This window comes from Narcine bancroftii, chromosome 7, assembly GCF_036971445.1.
Source record: "Narcine bancroftii isolate sNarBan1 chromosome 7, sNarBan1.hap1, whole genome shotgun sequence".
Lineage (NCBI taxonomy): Eukaryota > Metazoa > Chordata > Chondrichthyes > Torpediniformes > Narcinidae > Narcine > Narcine bancroftii.
In genome coordinates, this window is record NC_091475.1 from 82,202,596 (window position 1) to 82,222,738 (window position 20,143).

Here is a 20,143-nt window from a genome sequence, read left to right on the forward strand (position 1 = left end):
GTGGGGAGGCTCTGGCCTTGCATACCTGCAGATAATGTCCCCCTTTCCGCAGCCAGAGCAGATAACGTCCTTCACAGAGCAGAAATAGCACTTCAGATGTTTGATCGCCACAGCTGCCGCAGTCGGGTCAGCCGTCCCCAAGCTCATCTCCCAAGATGGTGGCATTTTTGGCATGCACAAAGAGAGCCCGTTTTTCCCACGATCAATTTCACTTGGTGCTGGGCTAAGTCTAGAGTCTTTACCAGCAGTATGGCTCGCTTCAGTGGCAACTGGTCTTCCTCAAGCAGACGCTGCCTTATGGAGTCGGACCTCAACCCCGACACATAGACATCCCGGACCAGATCTTTGACGCACTGGGCCACAGGTACAGAAGCCGTGGAACTACCCCTACAGTCTCTCCCCAGTACAAGCAGGGCACGAATTAACTCTTCTGCCGACTCACCAGGCTGCTGTTTTTGGGACGTCAGGAGGTAACACGAGTACACGTCGTTGACCTTTGGTTTGTAGAGGGCCCGAACCTCGGCCATCGCCTCAGCATAAGTTGCGCCGCTCCTGATGGCTTGGAAAGCTCTCTGGCCAACTCTTGCTTGCAGAACTTTGAGCTTCTTTTCATCAGAGTCGACCAGTTTGGCAGCAGCCTCGAGGAAGTTGCCGAAGCAGCAGATCCACTGCTCGTAATGTTCAGACACTCCTGGAGATTGGGGATCAACTTCTAACTGATCAGGGCGTAGCACCTTCTCCATGACCAGAGAGATACTTTTCTGTATATTAAATTGTAGGGCACTATCAGTAACCACCAAGACTAGGCAGAGGGAACGATAGGCTTTAATGTACAGAAGAACTTTGCTGGCCTGGATCCAGGTATAGGAATGGAGGGAAGGGAGAGGTGGCTCGACCTTTCTGGCTCAAGATCACAGGGGAGGAGTCATAGGGGAGGAGTCATCAGTGGGTGGGCCAGCTCCATATATACATCAGTCAACCATAACTATATACAATGGAGGAAACATATTACCACAAAAGGGTAACCAATGTGCAGTGAAATGGAATTCACTGTCTGTGTGTAGTTCAGATGTCTAACTCCTCCCTTAGCTCCACCCTCACCTACCCCAATATAAACCCTGGTTTTCCCACCTTACCTCAGATTCACCTGAGAACTATTGTAACTGCCGGCCATTGATTGTATGCTATTAAAATCGTGTATGTCCTCCTCACTTGTCTCTGAGTGCAATCAGTCACATTACAATTTTAATAGCTTAACTTTTAAGCAGGATGGAAGCCATGTTGAAGCCAGGGATGCTCCAGATCAAACCTCTGTCCCCTGAGGCCCCAGAGGAATTTGCCTACTCACTGGAGTGTTTCCAGTCCTACCTGACGGCCACAAAAGAAGTCTTCAACTCTGATGGTCTACAGAGACCTGCACTTCTCTCGAGTCGGCCCCAAAGGGTACGCAGTCATCAGGGATTGTACTATGTACGAGTCTGCCTTGGCTCGTTACATGAGGTCTCAGAATGATGTGCTGGTGAGGCACCGGCTTGGTCAACATCAGCAATTTCTGGGTGAATCACTGGACGATTATGTCCTTGAACTGTGGGCCCTGACCAGAAAATGCCAGTACAAAGCGGTCACAGCCCGGGTGAGAATGGAAGTACAAATCCAGGACACCCTCGTGGCAGGAGTGAGGTCGAGATACGTGAAACAACGACTGCTAGAGTTGGGGAAGAAAGACTTGGCCAGCAACCTAGAGCTGGCAAAAGCACTCAAATAGGCCCAACTGGGAGCTGATGATCTCATGGGCGAAAGCGATGCCTTTTCAGAGGACCAGGTCATTGGGGTGCCAGTGACCCTCCCACAGGCCCAGCACCAACTGCTGCGACTAGGGATGCTACATCTGTGGATAGGCACAGCACCCCCGCGCCAGATGTCCCGCAAAGGGCGCCATGTGTTCAGGATGCAGTATGCGAGGGCACTAGGTGAAGGTCTGCAAGGCTAAGGGGAACCCAAAGAGGGCAACCATGTCGGTGAACCCCCAAATCAGTGTTCGACTTCGTGCCTGAGTCCTGAAGTGCCAGCCCCAACCTTTCTGTGTTGCTCCCCATCAGCATCTTGCTGCGCCTCATGGAGAGACCCGCCACCAGAAGTAAAGCATCGCAGGAAGCAACGGCAATCATCTTGCTACGCCTCGAGGTCGACGCCACCTAGTCCTCCTCCAGATCAAGATGGAGGGTGGCCATCTTGTCGGGTCTCATAGTTGACGCCATCTTTTCGGCCCACAGGCTGAGGAGAGAGTCGACATTGTTACGAGCCCAGAGGACCCCACATTAACCTGAACAGGCTTATTAATCTGTTCCACATTAACTCTCTGAAAATGCCTACTATTCGGAAATGTACCTTTGTGAATTAGAGCAAATTCATCAGTTAATCTAGCCGTTTGCCGCCATGTCCCCACATGCTCTCATCCAGGTATAATTTAATCTAATTTGGAACACACCTTTTAATTTCCTCTATTAATATCAATTCTCTCAATCTGTCAAAATCATTATTTATTCCTTTTGAGGTGCACCAACGGTCAAAACATAGATTTTTTTCAGAGCAAAATCCATTGTTGCCATGTTTTCACCAAACTCCTAAATTTTTGTCTATATGCTTCTGAAACCAACGCATAAGCTTTCAATACTGCTTGTTTAACAGTGTCATAATTTGCCACTTGCTCTGCAATCAAACTAGAGTATGCAATTTGTGGATTTCCCTTCACTACACTTTGGAGAATAAGAGGCCATTTTTCTTTTGGCCACCTTGAGCTCTCAGCAACCTTTTCAAAAAGCTGAAAATATGTATCTATATCTCCTTTATCAAAAGGAGGAACTAGATTTACCTCTCTACTAGCCAAAAACCTCTCCCCATGAGATACAGCCTCAGTCCTCTTACTTCTCTCCATCTCCATTTTTAACTTCTCTAATTGAAACTGTTTGTCCCTTTCAATTTCCTCGCTCCATCTTTCAGCTTCCTCAAACTCACATTTCCTCCATTTTTCAGCCTCCAACACCCTCTGTTTTTCTCTTTTTTCCTCTACCCTCAATTTCTCCAACTCCAATTGCAATTCAAAAGATCTATCCTCTGGAAAATTATTTAAGTCTTTCTCAACAAGCTTTAAATTAACTTGAAAAAAAAAAATTCAATCCCATAAATTCCCCCCATAAAATATTACAAGCCCAGAGGACCCAAAAACCCAGCAGCAATAGATATTCACCAAGACAAATGGTTACTTAAACAAAAGTTGCTTTTAATTATATTTAAACATGAAAATAGAATCAAACTTTAACTTATCACTATTGACTTTCTTAACCCAACTTAAACCCCTTCTAATTCTAAGTGCACATGTATGTAATGTGTGTGTAAGTTCAGAAAAGTTCTTTGGTTCACAGTCCAATCTCACTTCTCATTCCTCCAAGTTCACCGGTTGCAAGCAAATCTTATACTGTGCACAGAATTTATCATTTATAAAGTTCACCAGGCTTTGGTGCTTGAAAAGGTAAATGGTTACTGCTCAGGAAGGTTCTTGTCGGTTTTCAGAGAGAGATTTGCTGTTCCTTTTTAATCAGCCAGTTCAGTGTCTTGCTGACAAAACTTGCCCCTTCCAGGGTTCTCCAGATGAAGTCACCACAGAGTTCCTTTTTGTTTCCCTTATTCCGTGAAACATTAGACAGCCAGTCCTCTCCTCTTGCATGAACCACAAGGGCTTTGACTAAGCCGTCTTCTAAATGGGCTTTCCATAAGCTTTCCAGCTTGTCCTGTTCCAATCCCAACTGCTTCTGCTGGCTGTAACACTGTTCAAGTGATCTGTCTGTCTCTGTCTCTCTCCCTTTCTAAGAGAAAGCCTGTTTAACTCTCTCTGCTTGCAAAACCACATGTCCCTCTTAGAACAACAAGTTATCTTCCAGTCAATCTGCTGCTCCAACAAGATCTTTCAGCTGTTGCCTTTTGTAAGCAACAATCCATTAGTGAAGTCTCTTGAGCACTCTTCAAAGTTTTTGCAAAAGCTGTGGAGCCGATATGTCTAGCATGGGGCAGAACTCCAGTATTTCAAATAAGATTTGTTTTAAAGTGTTTGTATGTAACCTACACTAACAAACCTTTCCCAATTTATCTCCCAAAAACATATCTATATTATCTGTCATAACATCAGCATGTGGTTTTCGTAGCACTGGCATCTATCGTCCTGGATCAGCCAATACCTCACCAGTTGAATAACTCGACAATAGAGGGGAGAGTAAATGAACACTGATTACTTGGTAGACACTGGCTCCACTGAGAGCTGTATAAACTCTGTGACCACTCTGAAGTACAACTTAGAATTGTATCAGACAGACTATCGTATTTACCTAGCATCATACTCGCACTCCGAGACGATCCAGGGGTATTGTATAGTATATCTAATTGTAAAAGGGGGAGCAAAATCTTCGCTAGGATTCTACTAAATAGACTAATACCTAGTGTCACTGAAAATGTCCTCCCAGAATCACAGTGTGGCTTTCACGCAAACAGAGAAAGTACTGACGTGGTCTTTGCCCTCAGACAGCTCCAAGAAAAATGCAGAGAACAAAACAAAGGACTCTACATCACCTTTGCTGACCTCACCAAAGCCTTTGACACCGTGAGCAGGAAAGGGCTTTGGCAAATACTAGAGCGCCTTGGATTCCTCCCCCCCAAGTTCCTCAACATGGTTATCCAACTGCACGAAAACCAACAAGGTCAGGTCAGATACAGCAATGAGCTCTCCGAACCCTTCTCCATTGACAACGGCGTGAAGCAAGGCTGCGTCCTCGTACCAACCCTCTTTACTATCTTCTTCAGCATGAGGCTGAAACAAGCCATGAAAGACCTCAACAATGAAGACGGTATTTACATCCAGTACCCCACGGATGACAGTCTCTTCAATCTGAGGCGCCTGCAAGCTCACACCAAGACACAAGAGAAACTTGTCCGTGAACTACTCTTTGCAGATGATGCCGCTTTAGTTGCCCATTCAGAGCCAGCTCTTCAGCGCTTGACGTCCTGCTTTGCGGAAACTGCCAAAATGTTTGGCCTGGAAGTCAGCCTGAAGAAAACTGAGGTCCTCCATCAGCCAGCTCCCCACCATGACTACCAGCCCCCCCACATCTCCATCGGGCACACAAAACTCAAAACGGTCAACCAGTTTACCTATCTCGGCTGCACCATTTCATCAGATGCAAGGATCGACAATGAGATAGACAACAGACTCGCCAAGGCAAATAGCGCCTTTGGAAGACTACACAAAAGAGTCTGGAAAAACAACCAACTGAAAAACCTCACAAAGATAAGCGTATACAGAGCCGTTGTCATACCCACACTCCTGTTCGGCTCCGAATCATGGGTCCTCTACCGGCACCACCTACGGCTCCTAGAACGCTTCCACCAGCGTTGTCTCCGCTCCATCCTCAACATCCATTGGATGCTTACACCCCTAACGTCGAAGTACTCGAGATGGCAGAGGTCGACAGCATCGAGTCCACGCTGCTGAAGATCCAGCTGCGCTGGATGGGTCACGTCTCCAGAATGGAGGACCATCGCCTTCCCAAGATTGTGTTATATGGCGAACTCTCCACTGGCCACCGTGACAGAGGTGCACCAAAGAAAAGGTACAAGGACTGCCTAAAGAAATCTCTTGGTGCCTGCCACATTGACCACCGCCAGTGGTCTGATAACGCCTCAAACCGTGCATCTTGGCGCCTCACAGTTTGGCGGGCAGCAACCTCCTTTGAAGAAGACCGCAGAGCCCACCTCACTGACAAAAGGCAAAGGAGGAAAAACCCAACACCCAACCCCAACCAACCAATTTTCCCTTGCAACTGCTGCAATTGTGTCTGCCTGTCCCGCATCAGACTTGTCAGCCACAAACGAGCCTGCAGCTGACGTGGACTTTTTACCCCCTCCATAAATCTTCGTCCGCGAAGCCAAGCCAAAGAAGAAGAAGAAGAAAAGGGGGAGCGAATTTTGTAAGTTCCGATTGAATGTACTGAAGGATTTGTGTGTTTCTGGTCCTGGACTTCCTGTGTCACCTTAAAAGCATGACCATGGAGTACTCTGGCCCACTTTCTCCGATCACGGTGTGGAACGGATAGTCCCAAAAGCCGGACGCCACATGTTTTTGAACCTGACTCCCGATTGCAAATCAATAGCTACAAAGAGCAGGTGATACAGTGCAGGGGATCAGGAATTTATTAGAGCCAAGAACAGCGGCTGCTCAAAGAAATCATCATTGAGCCTTGCAACAGCCCATGGAGAGCCCAGGTGGTAGTCATGAAAGGGGGAGAAAAGTCCAGGCTAGAGATTGACTATAGCCAAACAATTAATCATTTCACGCTCCTGGACACATACCCCCTCCCTCGAATTTTGGACATGGTAAACAAAACTGTGCAGTATCAGGACTATTCGACCATCGACCTGAAAGCTGCATACCATCAGTTACCGATCCATTCCGAGGACCACCTCTACACTGCATTTGAGGCAGATGGACAGCTTTAGCAGTTCCAGAGGGTCTCTTTTGGCATCACTAATGGGGTCTCGGTCTTAGAGAAACAGATGGACAAAATGGTCAACGAATATGGATTGAAGGCCACTTTCCCTTATCTCAACAACATCACCATTTGTGGACACTCTCTGGAAGACCATGACACCAACCTCCAGAAGTTTCTCCACATGGCCAAATCCCTGAATCTCATGTACAACTCCAGTAAGTGCGTGTTCCAGATTAAACATCTGGTGTTTCTGGGCAATGTGGTGGAGGATGGCATCATTGGTCCTGACCCCAATCAAATATGCCCCGTTAGACCTCCCGATCCCAAAGACCATGAAGGCCCTAAGGAGGTGCCTGGGCTTCTTTTCTTACTACACCCAGTAGGTCCCTCACTACGCAGATGAAGTCCACCCCCTCTTAAAATCCACCCCCTTCCCATTATCGTTGACTTTCCATTACATCGCAAAGGTCACCATGCATGCAGTGGACAAGAATGCACCCTTCCAGGTGGAAAGCGATGCCTCTGACGTAGCTCTGGCCATTACCCTTAGCCAGGCGGGCAGGCCAGTTGCCTTTTTTTCCACAGCACCCTACAAGGCCACGAGCTTTGGAGCCCAAGCCATTGTGGAGGGTATCAGGCAGTGGAGGCATTACCTGGCTGGCAAAAAATTTACACTGCTCATCGACCAGTGATCAGAAGCATTTATGTTTAATGACACAGAAAGGAGTAAACTAAAGAATGATAAGATCACTAGGTGGAGGATCGAACTCTCCACCTATAATTATGATATAGCATATAGGCCAGGTACTCTCAATTAGCCTCCAGATGTCTTGTCAAGAGGAACTGTGCCTCTGCACAGATCAGCCATTTGCGGTCACTGCACAATGAACTTTGCCATCCAGGCATCACTCGCATGGCTCATTTCATCAAGGCACGCAACCTGCCCTATTCTGTTGAGAACCTCGGAAATGACCAAGTCCTGCCAGGTCTGTGTGGAGTGCAAACCGCACTTCTACTGCCCCAACAAAGTGCACCTGATAAAGACATCCCACCCCTTTGAACGATTGTGTCAATTTCAAGGGTCTCCTCCCTTCGTCCAATGGAAATATGTATTTTCTCAACATTATTGACAAATATTCACGTTTTCCATTTGCCATCCCCTGCCCAGACATGACCACCACCATGGTCACCTTGCACCCTGTTTTCACCCTGCTCAGGTATCCCTGCTATATCCATAGCGACCGGGGCTCATCATTTATGAGCGAAGAGCTATGCCAGTACCTGTTCATCAGTGGCATTGTCTCAAGCAGGACAACTAACTACAATCCCCGTGGGAATGCACATTGAAAAGGAGAACGCGACAGTATGGAAGTCCTTGAAATTGGCTCTCCAGTCCAAATGCCTTCCAGACTCATGCTGGCAAGAAGTCCTACCCACAGTGCTCCATTCCATAAGGTCATTTCTCTGCACTACGACCAACGCAAATCCTCATGAGCTAATGTTCACTTTCCAGAGGAAATCCACATAAAGGACCACCCTCTCAGCTTGGCTAATGGCAGTGGGGCTGGTTCTGCAGAGAAAGCACACGAGGAGGAGCAAGATAGACCCCCTTGTCGAGAGGGTGCACCTGCTGCACGCCAACCCAACGTATGCCTATGTGGAATACCCTGAAGGCAGAGAGGACACTGTCTCGATCAGAGACCTGGCACCTGCTGGAACTGAAGATCCGACACCTCAAACGAGCCAGGAACCATTAAGTACACCACCCAGGATCCCAGAGGACATTGCTTGGGAAGTGGGTCAATCCACCCCGTGACCTGAGCCAGAGCCCTCGAAACCCTGTACCACAGGGGGTTCAGGAAGTTCAAGAAGCATGAAGTCCTCCAGTTCTGAGGTGCTCAACCAGAATAACAAGACTCCCTGACAGACTTACCTGGAAAATATTTGTAAACTATTAATTTTTTTTTTAAATGTATGGTCTCTGTTTTTCACCCACAGGTTCTATTCTGAAGGAGGGGGTGAATGCAGTGAACTGGAATTCACTGTTTGCGTGTTGTTCTTCCCCTGGCTCCACCCTCACCTACCCCAATATAAACCCTGGTTTTCCCGCCTTACATCAGATTCAGCCATTGATTGTAAGCTATTAAAAGCCAGTTTGTACTCCTCACCAGTCTCTGAGAGCAATCAGTCGCGTTGCACAACATTTTAATTCCACACACCATTCCCACACAGTCATGTCTATCCATGAGCTCATGCACTGCCAAATTGAGGCCTTCTGCAAATTGTAGGAACAGTACCCAAAATTCTGTCTGGACACTCTCCAACTAGATGGCATTAACATCGACTTCTCTAGTCTCTGTTAAACACATTCCCCATATCTCTCTTTCCCTATCAATTTGTCTCATTGCCTTCAGTTCCCCACCTTTTTCCCTTCCCTCTCCCCCATCACCTCTGTTTTTCTCTCCAACCTATATCCACCTCTTATTAGTTGGGCTGTGCTCCTCCCATCTTCCTCCCTTCTCTCCTCTCTTCCCCCTCTCCCTCCATCTTTTTTTTTCCAGACACCTGCCTGCTTCTTGGTCATACCTTGACAAAGGGCTAGGACCTTACCATTTATTTCCTATGGATGCTGCGTGACCTGTTGACTTTCTCCAGTGTGTTTATGTATTGCACTGTTACCCCAGCATCTGCAGACTTTCCTGTTTAACTCCTACAACACGAGGCATGTTTTAGCTGCAAGCCCATTTCAGAGAACAGCTCAGCAATAACCATGTTGCAGCAGGTTTGGAATCACTCCTGACCCTAGACACATACCTCACTGTTTCACATGGCTGACCCAAATTTTGGTGAATCCCTCACCAGAGAGGGCATCAGCTCTGCAGCAAGTGAGTTTGTTTCAAGGTCACTCTTATTAAGACCAACTTCTTGTTTGCAGATCATTTTAAACCTTGGACTGAACAACCTCATTCTGTGCAGTTTGTTGGTGGTTCTATTGAGTGAAGCCTCTTGTGAACTCTCTGGATCAGATATTCTCAATCTTTTTTTGGCTAATTGTCCCCTTAGGACTCTGCTCAAAGTTTATGGGGCCCCTTCCCTGTGAAGCAGCCAAATTTAGTTGGTCTCACCCTCCAGTAAAGTGTGATTCACTGGTAGAGTGTTGTGCTGATGTCTGGCCCCATCTCCATCCCCATCTGCTCACATTTTTCTTTGGCTTGGCTTCGCGGATGAATATTTATGGAGGGGTATGCCCATGTCTGCTGCAGGCTCGTTGGTGGCTGACAAGTCCGATGCGGGACAGGCAGGCACGGTTGCAGGGGCTGCAGGGGAAAATTGGTTGGTTGGGGTTGGGTGTTGGGTTTTTCCTCCTTTGTCTTTTGTCAGTGAGGTGGGCTCTGTGGTCTTCTTCAAAGGAGGTTGCAGCTCGCCGAACTGTGAGGTGCCAAGATGCACGGTTGGAGGCAATATCAGTCCACTGGCAGTGGTCAATGTGGCAGGCACCAAGAGATTTCTTTAGACAGTCCTTGTACCTCTTCTTTGGTGCACCTCTGTTCGGTGGCCAGTGCAGAGCTCGCCATAGAACACAATCTTGGGAAGGCGATGGTCCTCCATTCTGGAGACGTGACCCACCCAGCGCAGTTGGGTCTTCAGCAGCATGGATTCGATGCTTGTGGACTCTGCCAGCTCGAGTACTTCGATGTTGGTGATGAAGTAATTCCAATGAATGTTGAGGATAAAGTGGAGACAGTGCTGATAGAAGCGTTCTAGGAGCCGTAGGTGATGCCAGTAGAGGACCCATGATTCAGAGCCAAACAGGAGCGTGGGTATGACAACGGTTCTGTACACGCTGATCTTTGTGTGTTTCTTCAGGTGGTTGTTTATCCAGACTCTTTTGTGTAGTCTTCCAAAGGCGCTATTTGCCTTGGCGAGTCTGTTGTCTATCTCTTTGTCGATCCTTGCATTAGATGAAATGGTGCAGCCGAGGTAGGTAAACTGGTTGACCGTTTTGAGTTCAGTGTGCCCGATGGAGATGTGGGGGGGCTGGTAGTCATGGTGGGGAGCTGGCTGATGGAGGACCTCAGTTTTCTTCAGGCTGACTTCCAGGCCAAACATTTTGGCAGTTTCCGCAAAGCAGGACGTCAAGCGCTGAAGAGCTGGCTCTGAATGGGCAACTAAAGCGGCATCATCTGCAAAGAGTAATTCATGGACAAGTTTCTCTTGTGTCTTGGTGTGAGCTTGCAGGCGCCTCAGATTGAAGAGACTGTCATCCGTGGGGTACTGGATGTAAATACCGTCTTCATTGTTGAGGTCTTTCATGGCTTGTTTCAGCCTCATGCTGAAGAAGATAGTAAAGAGGGTTGGTACGAGGACGCAGCCTTGCTTCACGCCGTTGTCAATGGAGAAGGGTTCGGAGAGCTCATTGCTGTATCTGACCTGACCTTGTTGGTTTTCGTGCAGTTGGATAACCATGTTGAGGAACTTGGGGGGGAGGAATCCAAGGTGCTCTAGTATTTGCCAAAGCCCTTTCCTGCTCACGGTGTCAAAGGCTTTGGTGAGGTCAGCAAAGGTGATGTAGAGTCCTTTGTTTTGTTCTCTGCATTTTTCTTGGAGCTGTCTGAGGGCAAAGACCACGTCAGTACTTTCTCTGTTTGCGTGAAAGCCACACTGTGATTCTGGGAGGACATTTTCAGTGACACTAGGTATTAGTCTATTAAGGAGAATCCTAGCGAAGATTTTGCCTGCAATGGAGAGCAGCGTGATTCCCCTGTAGTTTGAGCAGTCTGATTTCTTGCCTTTCTAACTACTCACATATAACCCTGGTTAACCACCAAAATCAAGAACCCTTCCAAAGTCCCTACCCTTAGTTATAAGCTCATAAAAGCATTTGTTCTCCCTCCAGTCATTAGAGCTTTTATTCACACTACAGTTTTATTACCTTATTCCCTAACAATAGGGGCGCTACTCAATCCAGGTATGCTACTGATAGACCCTCTGTCCCCCAACATGGCTGAGGAGTTCACATACTGACTAGACTGCTTCCAGGCCTACCTGAACACGACCAGAGATGTCTTCCACAATGATGAACTCAAGAGGTCCGCACTTGTTTCAAGGGTAGGAACGAAAGGGTACGCAGTCATCAGGGACTGCACTATACATGACGCTGAAGTCTTTGTACATGAAGTCTCAAAACTAGGTCCTAGGAAGGCACCAACTCGTACTACATCACCAGCCGCCGGGAGAGACCATCGATGACTACCCACTGGATCTGTGGATACTTCCCAAGAAATGCAGGTTCGAAGCGGCTACAGGAAGAACAGATCGGGACACTCTATTCGCGGGGGTCCGCTCAAGGTACATGAGGCAGCAACTACTTGAGTTGGGAAGGAAGGACCTGCTAGCCAAGTCGAACTGGCCAAATTGCTGAAACAGGCCAAGCTCGAGAATGACAATCTCAAAGCCAGCGAGCTCGCTCACCCAGGTGACCCCTTCCAAAGACCAGCTGCTCCTGCTACCCTTGCCCTAAGAACTGTGGCTTCCCGTGCTCGGGAGGGCTTTTTCTGCAGCAAGAACCAGCATCCCTGATCTCATTGCCTGGCAAAAGACTCTGTGTTCCAGCTGTGGCAAGAAAGGGCATTGGGCAAGGGTTTGTCGTACAAGGGGAAGCCCAGGAAGTCCGCAGCCTGCACCACTCCCAGCCATCTTGCCTCAACACAAATTCAAACTTGGCGCCATCATCATCAGGAGGAAAAAGGGCAGCCATCTTGCTGTGCCACGAGGTCAGCGCCATCTTACCCACGCATGGCAACCCAGGAAGCTGGGGGGCCATTCGAGTGAGGAGCATGGAGTCTCTGGGGACCTAGCCTCGATGGTCCTAGAGCAGGACAGGTGTCACCAACTCAGCAATTCCATAGTGACTGTGAAGGTAAACGGATATTCCACTAAATGTCTAATCGACACTGGCTCTACTGAAAGCTTCATAGACTCACAGGCTGTGCAGGAATACAACCTAAAGATATATCCTTCCAATTATCACATATTCTTTGTATCTCATTTGCATTCTATGCGTATTCAACAATATTGTATAGTGCATCTGCCGTTTGAAGGGAGGAATTCTGTAAGATTCATCTGTATGTATTTGATGAATTGTATGCTTTGGTGTTGTTGGGTCTGGACTTCCTGTGTCACCTTAAAAGTGTGACCTTGGAGTATTCTAGTCCCCTCCCCATTACAGTTCAGAACAGGGCCCTAAAATCAGAACCCAGATGTAGCCCCACCACACTGACTATCAACCTTTCTCCTTCCTGAATCTGTCACCAGATTGCAAACCCAATGCTACCAAGAGCAGGAGGTACAGTGCAGCAGACCAAGATTTTATGAAGTCTGAGACACAATGTCTGCTTGACGAAGGCATCATCGAACCCAGCACCAGCCCGTGGAGAGCGCAAGTGGTGGTGGTAAAAGGGGGAAACAAGTCCAGGCTGGTAATTGACGATAGCCAAATTATTAATCACTTCACACTCCTGGATGCATACGCCCACCCTCGAATTTCAGACATGGTGAATGATATTGTACAGTATCAGGTCTATTTGACCATCGACCTGAAAACTGCTCATCACCAACTGCCAATCCGTTCCGAGCACAGTCCATATAAGACTTTTGATGCTAATGGTCATTTCTATCAATCCAGATGGACCCTTTCGGTATTACTAATGGGGCTTCTATCTTCCAGAGGCAGATGGACAGAATGGAGGATGAGTATGGGTTGATGGCTTCCTTCCCCTCCAGAGTTTTCTCCACATGGCAAAAGCCCTGAACCTCACTTGTAATTCTGACGAGTGCATGTTCAGGACTAAACGTCTGGCTATCCTTGGCTACGTGGTGAAAAGTGGCATCATTGACCCTGCTCCCGATAGGATGTGCCCCCTTTTAGAACTCCTCATTCCCAGGACTACAAAGGCTATGAGGAGATGCCTGGGGTTTTTCTAATATTATGCCCAATGGATCCTTCAATACGCTGATAAGGTTTGCCTTCTCTTAAAAGCCACTAATTTCCCCCTCTCGGCTGAAGCTCAAATGGCCTTTAACTACCTCTGGAACCACGTTGAGAAAGCTGCCATGCACCCAGTGGACAAGAATGTGTCTTTCCAATTGGAAAGCGACACTTCAGACATAGCCCTGGCTGCTACCCTCAACCAGACGGGCAGGCCGGTTGCATTACAAGGCCACGAGCTCCAGAATCCATTGGTGGAAAAGGAGGCTCAAGCTATTATAGAACCCTTAAGGCACTGGAGATACTACCTGGCTGGTAGAAGATTTACGCTCCTCACTGACCAACGCTTGGTCATATTCATGTTTAATAATATTGAGGGGCAAAAATCGAGAATGACAAGATTGCCAGGTGGAGGATCGAGCTCTCCATCTACAATTATGACATTGCCTAATGGCTAGGAGTTCTTAATGACCCTCCTGAGGAAGCTGTGCCTCTGCACACACCGGCCAACTGTGGGCTCTGCATAATGAGCTCTGCCATCCAGAGCTATCCACGTGGCTTATTTTGTCAAGACACGCAATCTGCCCTACTCCATGGAAGATGTTAGGGAAATGACCAGGTCTTGCCAGGTCGGCACAGAGCGCAAACTGCACTTCTACTGCCTCACAAAGGTGCACCCAAGTCATCCAGGCCCTTTGAATGGCTCAGTGTCAATTTTGAGGGATCTCTCCCCTCCATGAATGGGAAAACCTTCCTGTCATTGATGAGTACTCCCACTTCCCGTTCATCATTCCATGCCCAGACACATCCACTTTGTCAGTTATGAAGGCCCTAACTCCATTTTCCCATATCCTAGCTATATTCATATTGACTGGTACTAATTCTTGATGTATGACAAGCTACATCAGAACCTGCTCGTGAGTGGCATCGTGTCCAGCAGTACTACTAGCTACAACCTCCAGGGGAATGGCCAAGTTGAAAAGGAAAATGCCACGGTCTGGAAGGCTGTCAAGCTGGCTCTGAAGTCAAAAGGCCTTCCAGACACACTGGCAGGAAGTCCTCCCTATGGCATTCCATTCCATCCATCCAGTTACTATGTACCACCACCAACGCTACCCCTCACTAGCTCCTATTCGCTTTCAAAAGAAGGTCGGCATCGGGAACTACACTCCAAATCTGGCTCACCACTCCTAGTCCAGTCCTTCTCAGGAAGCACAAAGAAAAGCAAGACTGACCCTCTGGTGGAAAGGGTGTAATTGCTACACACCAATCCCACGTTTGTCTATGTGGAGTACCTGGTTGGCAGGGAGGACACCGTCTCCATCAGGGACCTGGCACCCACCAGAACAGAGGGTCCATTGCCACAAGTGCCTTGCGAGCCATGGAGCTCATTCTTGCCACCCCCAGTCAGGGCTTTGGGGGTCCAGTTCAAGAGGAAAGTACATCACCCTCCACTGTTGAGCCGGAGACCCAGCCCACTTCTCCTCCCTCACAAGGAGACCAGGAGACCCAAGGAGTCCAAGGTCCCCCAGTGCTAAGGCACTCCACCAGGATCTCCAGACCCCACAGACCACTTAAATCTGTAAATTTATTAAAAACTGTACATTTTTCAACAATTTCTTTCTGAACCCATGTACTCTGTCTTCATTCACAGACCCTAAATTCTACAGGAAGGGGTAAATGCAGTGAACTGGGATTCACTGGTCGTGTGTTGTGCTGATGGCTGGCCCCACCTCCATCTGCTTACATATCACCCCGGTTTTCCGCCTAAACCCAGAACCCTTCCGAAGACTACTGTGAGACCCTACCCATAGTTATAATTTAATAAAAGTTTTTGTTCTCCCAGTCGTGAGATTTTATTCACGGTACACACCTGTATATCTTTCCTACCGACTACGTATTTTATGATTTCAGACAACAGACCCCCTCAGATGTGCTGTGACACCTGGTGGGAGCATAGGCCCCCTCTCCCCATTGAGAATGGCTGCCCTAGAGGTCTACCTTAAATCCTGAAGTGCTTGGATTGCATTGCTGATCATTCAGGTGAGTACACAGGGATATTCAGAAGAGTTGGATAGGCACATGGATGTGAGAAAATAGAGGGTTAAGGGTGTGAGGAAGGGAAAAAAATTAATTGTTGTGGAGTAAATTTACATAGGTCGGCACATCATGGGCCGAAGGGCCTGTACTGTGCTATAATGTTCTATGTTCCAGTTGTGTGATAAAGTGTGAACATAAACTTGTGCTACTATTCCTCCCTCATCCAAATGTTCAGGTTTTGTTTCAACAATTAAATCCAAGCTAATAAATCAATTGCAGATGTTTATGTTGCTCATGGAAGTCTTGAAGCACATTCTTCATGGACAAATAGCTGAATTATATCATTTATTTCTTTAATTTAGAGATGCAGCACAGTAACAGGCCTTTCAGGCCAAGAAGCCCACACCGCCTAATTAACCTACCAACCACCTATGTCTTTGGAATATGGGTGGAAACCAGAAGAAACCCATGAATTCACGAGGAGAACATACAAACCCCTTACAGTCAACACTGGATTAGAACCCAGGTTACTGGTGCTGCTTGCACCTAACCCTCTATCCCCTTCACATTCATGGGACTTTCTTGAAACCTTTTAAATGGCATTATTGTGTCTGCTGGCTGAGTCGGTTTAATCTCTCCTTTTATAATAAAGGATCCATCCCAGGAATCAGTCAGTTCACTGCCCACCTTTTGTCTCAAGCATATCCTTCTTTAGGTATGATGTAACCAGTAAGTGTGCACAACAAGCTCCCGCAGACAGCAATATGATAGCAGGTCATCTGATTCCTCCCCCCAACCCCACCCCACCCACCCCCCAGCAGCTTTAGTGAAGTGCTAATTCTTGCAAACGTCACAGAAGAGAATTCAAGTTTTCTTAAACAGCACCATGAAATGTTTTGGCCTTATGCCAGAGGCTCCGATTGTGTAGCCTGCTCTCAGTACAATGATGTAATTTAATTTAAGGTGCAATTTAAACTCATACCCTCCTAACAAGCACTGAAGGGGGTTAGAGAAAGTATTAGTTGCAAGTGTACAAGGAGTTCCGAATTCATTGATAATCTTTTTGTTTCCAGTGTCACTATACACAAATGAGATTCCCAACGAATTCTTCGTTTAATCCATGGGAGAGAATAAACAGTTACAGTACTTCATTAGCAATGACAAAATCTACCCTTAGTTTCAATACGTTCAGTCTGTGTATTCTTTTGCAATTTTAACGATAGAAGTCTCTACCAGTCCATGAAACCCATGCCACCCAATTACACCATGTTAAACTGCCAACATGACAGGAAACCGGAGCACCCACGGAAAACCCATGCAAGTCACAGAGACTACATGCAAACTTCTTACAGACAGCGCCAGATTTGAACCGAGGCTGCTAGTGCTGTAATGGCATTGCACCAACGTGTTACTGTTGAATAACAGTGCACACAGACTCTCCATTTCTGCTTTTCCAGAAGCAAGCAACCCAGTGAGGCATTGTACAAGGAAGTATAGGTCATTTTATTCTGGCAGATGACTGTAATGGTGTTCCAAATAAATTGTTCCTGGAACTTGAACATGGGGAGAAAAAAAAACTACAAACAGGAACCCAGCAGGTCTCACAGAGTCCATAGAAGGTAAAGATTTATGACCAAAGTTTCAGGCCTGAGCCCTTCATAAAGGTGTGAGCAAAAAGCAAGCAGGTATCTGAATAAAAAAGCTGGGGGGTGGGGGGAGGGGAGGAGGAGCACAGGCCAACAGGTAATGATAAATGGAGATGGATAGGAGGACAGGTGAGAATGTGACTCTATTAATGCAGGGCTGAAGAGAGAGGAGCAAGAACAAGGAAAGGAGACAGAGATAAGGAGACATGGGGCAGTGGGGCGCCTAATTGAAACCTGAGAAGTCGATGTTAATGCCATATGGTTGGTGGATGTCTGGACAGAATATAAGGTGTTGTTTCTCCAATTTACAGGTACTCTCAGTCTGGCAGTGCCCGAGACCATATCAGCAAGGGAATGGGGCAGGGAACCGAAATGGTTGGCCACTGGGAGATCCACACTATTGTGGTGTACAGAGCAAAGGTGCTTCCCAAACGCTCTCCCAGTCTGCACCCAGTCTCCCTAAGGTAGAGGGGGCCACCACGGGAGCACTGGCTGGAGTAAGTCACTCCTGCAGATTCACAAGTCAAGTGTTGGCCCATTTGGTAGAACTGTTTGAGTTCTGAGGGTCAGGGTGGTGACTGAAACCCAGAGTTCAATTGCCAGTATGAAACGAGTTTTGAATAAATAAAGTTATTATTGTTATTCCAGGGCAAGTAGCTAATCAGCTATGCTTTTATTCAGGATCATTAAATTTGAAATTATTAAAATCTGTTTGACTGCTGAACTATTTTTGCAAATTAAAAAATATAAAATATTTAAGATTTACATGTTCAACACCTTTCATGGCTTGCAGCCAATAAGGTGTTACTGCTGTTGTGACACCCTTCTTTAACCCATTCATGGGGTTTCTCATAACAAAGACAGGCCATTCAGCTGAACTTGCCCATGCAAACCAAGATGTCAAACTGAGCTGGTCCTATTTGCCTGCATTAGGCTCATCGCCTTCTAAACGGTACCAGTCTAAATTTTAAACTTGCAGCAGCGCTAATGGCGGCACTACAACTCCCATAAGGCATCGAATCAACTGTGATGTCAATGTGTGATGACATCAACACGAGTTGGGCACATGATTCTGGCCTTTAAAAGGTTGCGCATGTTCTGAACAGCAAATTCTTTTGATTCACTGAAGAAACACACCTTGTGTGGTTATTTCGTTGTGTCCACTGAGATTCCAGTGGCCACAATTTTTGGACAAACATGGACTCTGCAGCCGTCGCTGTGAAGCTGCCACCTTTCTGGACAGCTAAACCCAAACTGTGGTTCCAACATGCTTAAGCACAATTTACTTCCTTGATGTAGATGACCTCGTCTCACTTACTCGTCTCACTTACAAATGCCGATCATCCGCAGGCCAATTGAATGGTGGAAAGATTTCATCAACATCTCTAGTTGTCCTTGATGGCTCAGTTAGAGGGCCTGAACTGGGCTGATGATCTGCCCTGGGTACTACTGGGCATTAGAGGACCTCCAAGCTTCAACTGCAGAGCTGGTGTCCAGCGCACTATTGGTGGTCTCAGGGGAGTGCGTCCACCATCATTCTAACTCCAGTGATGATCCTAAGGAACTGTTCACCAGGCTAAGGGAGACTGTAGGAAAATTGACCCATACACTACCATTGTCACATGGAGAACATTCTTCCTTCATGTCTGAAGACCTCAAAAACTGCAAAATATGTCTTCGTCCATAGAGGAACAGTTGGTCAACCTTTACAGATGACTTACGAAGGACTTCATAGAATACTCAGACAAACTAGGTCGACCTGTATTTTGGACATTGGGGGAAGCCACAATCTTTGAATATTGACAGGCTTAAACCAACTCATGCGGACAAGTCTTCCCCACTGCAGCAGCCAACAGTTCGTCGCAGAGGTAGACCACATAACAGACAAAAAAAACCCGTCTGCCGGTTCTGGGGGTGGGGGCCCTGTAGCAGCACTACAACTCCCAGAAGGCATCGAACCAGCCATGTGACCTCAGTGCGTCATGACGTCAATGCATGTCGGGCGTGTAATTCCAGCTTTTAAAAGGTTGCACACATTCTGACGAATAAGTACATTTGATTCACTGAAGAAACTCATCATGTCCACTCCGATTCCAATGGCCACAAATTAAATTTTTATACACAGAATAGTAACAGGCCATTTCAACCCACGAGCCCATGCCACCCAATTACACCTGATTGACTTACAACCTCGGTAGGTTTTTTAACGATAGGAAGAAGCCGGAGCTCCCAGTGAAAACCCACGCAGACTTGGGGAGAACGTACAAACTCCTTACAGACACCACGGGATTCAAACCATCCCGATCACTGGCGCTGTCAAGGTGTTGCAATAACTGCTACACCAACCGTGCCACCCCAAAATGGAGAGCAAATCACCACATAAAGGAGGGGGAGTGTGTGACTGGTACAGGGAGAGACAGCGGGGCCAAGCAAAAGGGTATGGGGAAGGGAGAGGGGCAAGTGTGCACAGTAGGATCTTACAAACAGCATCAACTAGATAACTTCAATAGACTGACAACACCGAGATCATTTTGTTTTATTAATTTTGGCCAGGTTGCAAGAGAGAACCAACCCTACTCCTCTTTGAAATGTTACCAGAGAAAATGTTTATCCCTCTTCCTCAGAAAGCTGAAAATAGTCTGTGATATCTGTATTCAGAGAAAGAATTAATTGAGGGAACAGCCTCAAAGATGAACAACATAGTTGTGAGTCCAGGAAAAATTCAAGATTCCTTTATTGCCATGTAATAGTACTGAACATGTTATACTACACAAAATTACCTTCTGCCTGTCGTAAGGTAGACAGAGTCACCATTAGTGCCACCGAGCTCCGTTTAGGCAGGAGGAAGAAAAGCAAAAGAGAGTTCCTTCAGATTCACTGAGTGTCCGTAAAGTCACTTCTAGTACTCCCCCAGCCTTAGAAGCCACATAGAC

At 47.0% G+C, this 20,143-nt stretch overlaps 1 long non-coding RNA gene across 1 annotated transcript in view; it reads left to right on the forward strand.

Annotated features, from left to right (window-relative positions):
* LOC138739078 (uncharacterized) overlaps nt 1–17,317 on the forward strand; it is a 38,630-nt gene extending 21,313 nt beyond the window's left edge. The window contains exons 2-3 of the long non-coding RNA XR_011341985.1: nt 15,439–15,567; nt 15,927–17,317. This is a non-coding gene — a long non-coding RNA (uncharacterized lncRNA). The remainder of the gene's footprint in view (nt 1–15,438; nt 15,568–15,926) is intronic.
* Nucleotides 17,318–20,143: the final 2,826 nt, after the last annotated feature.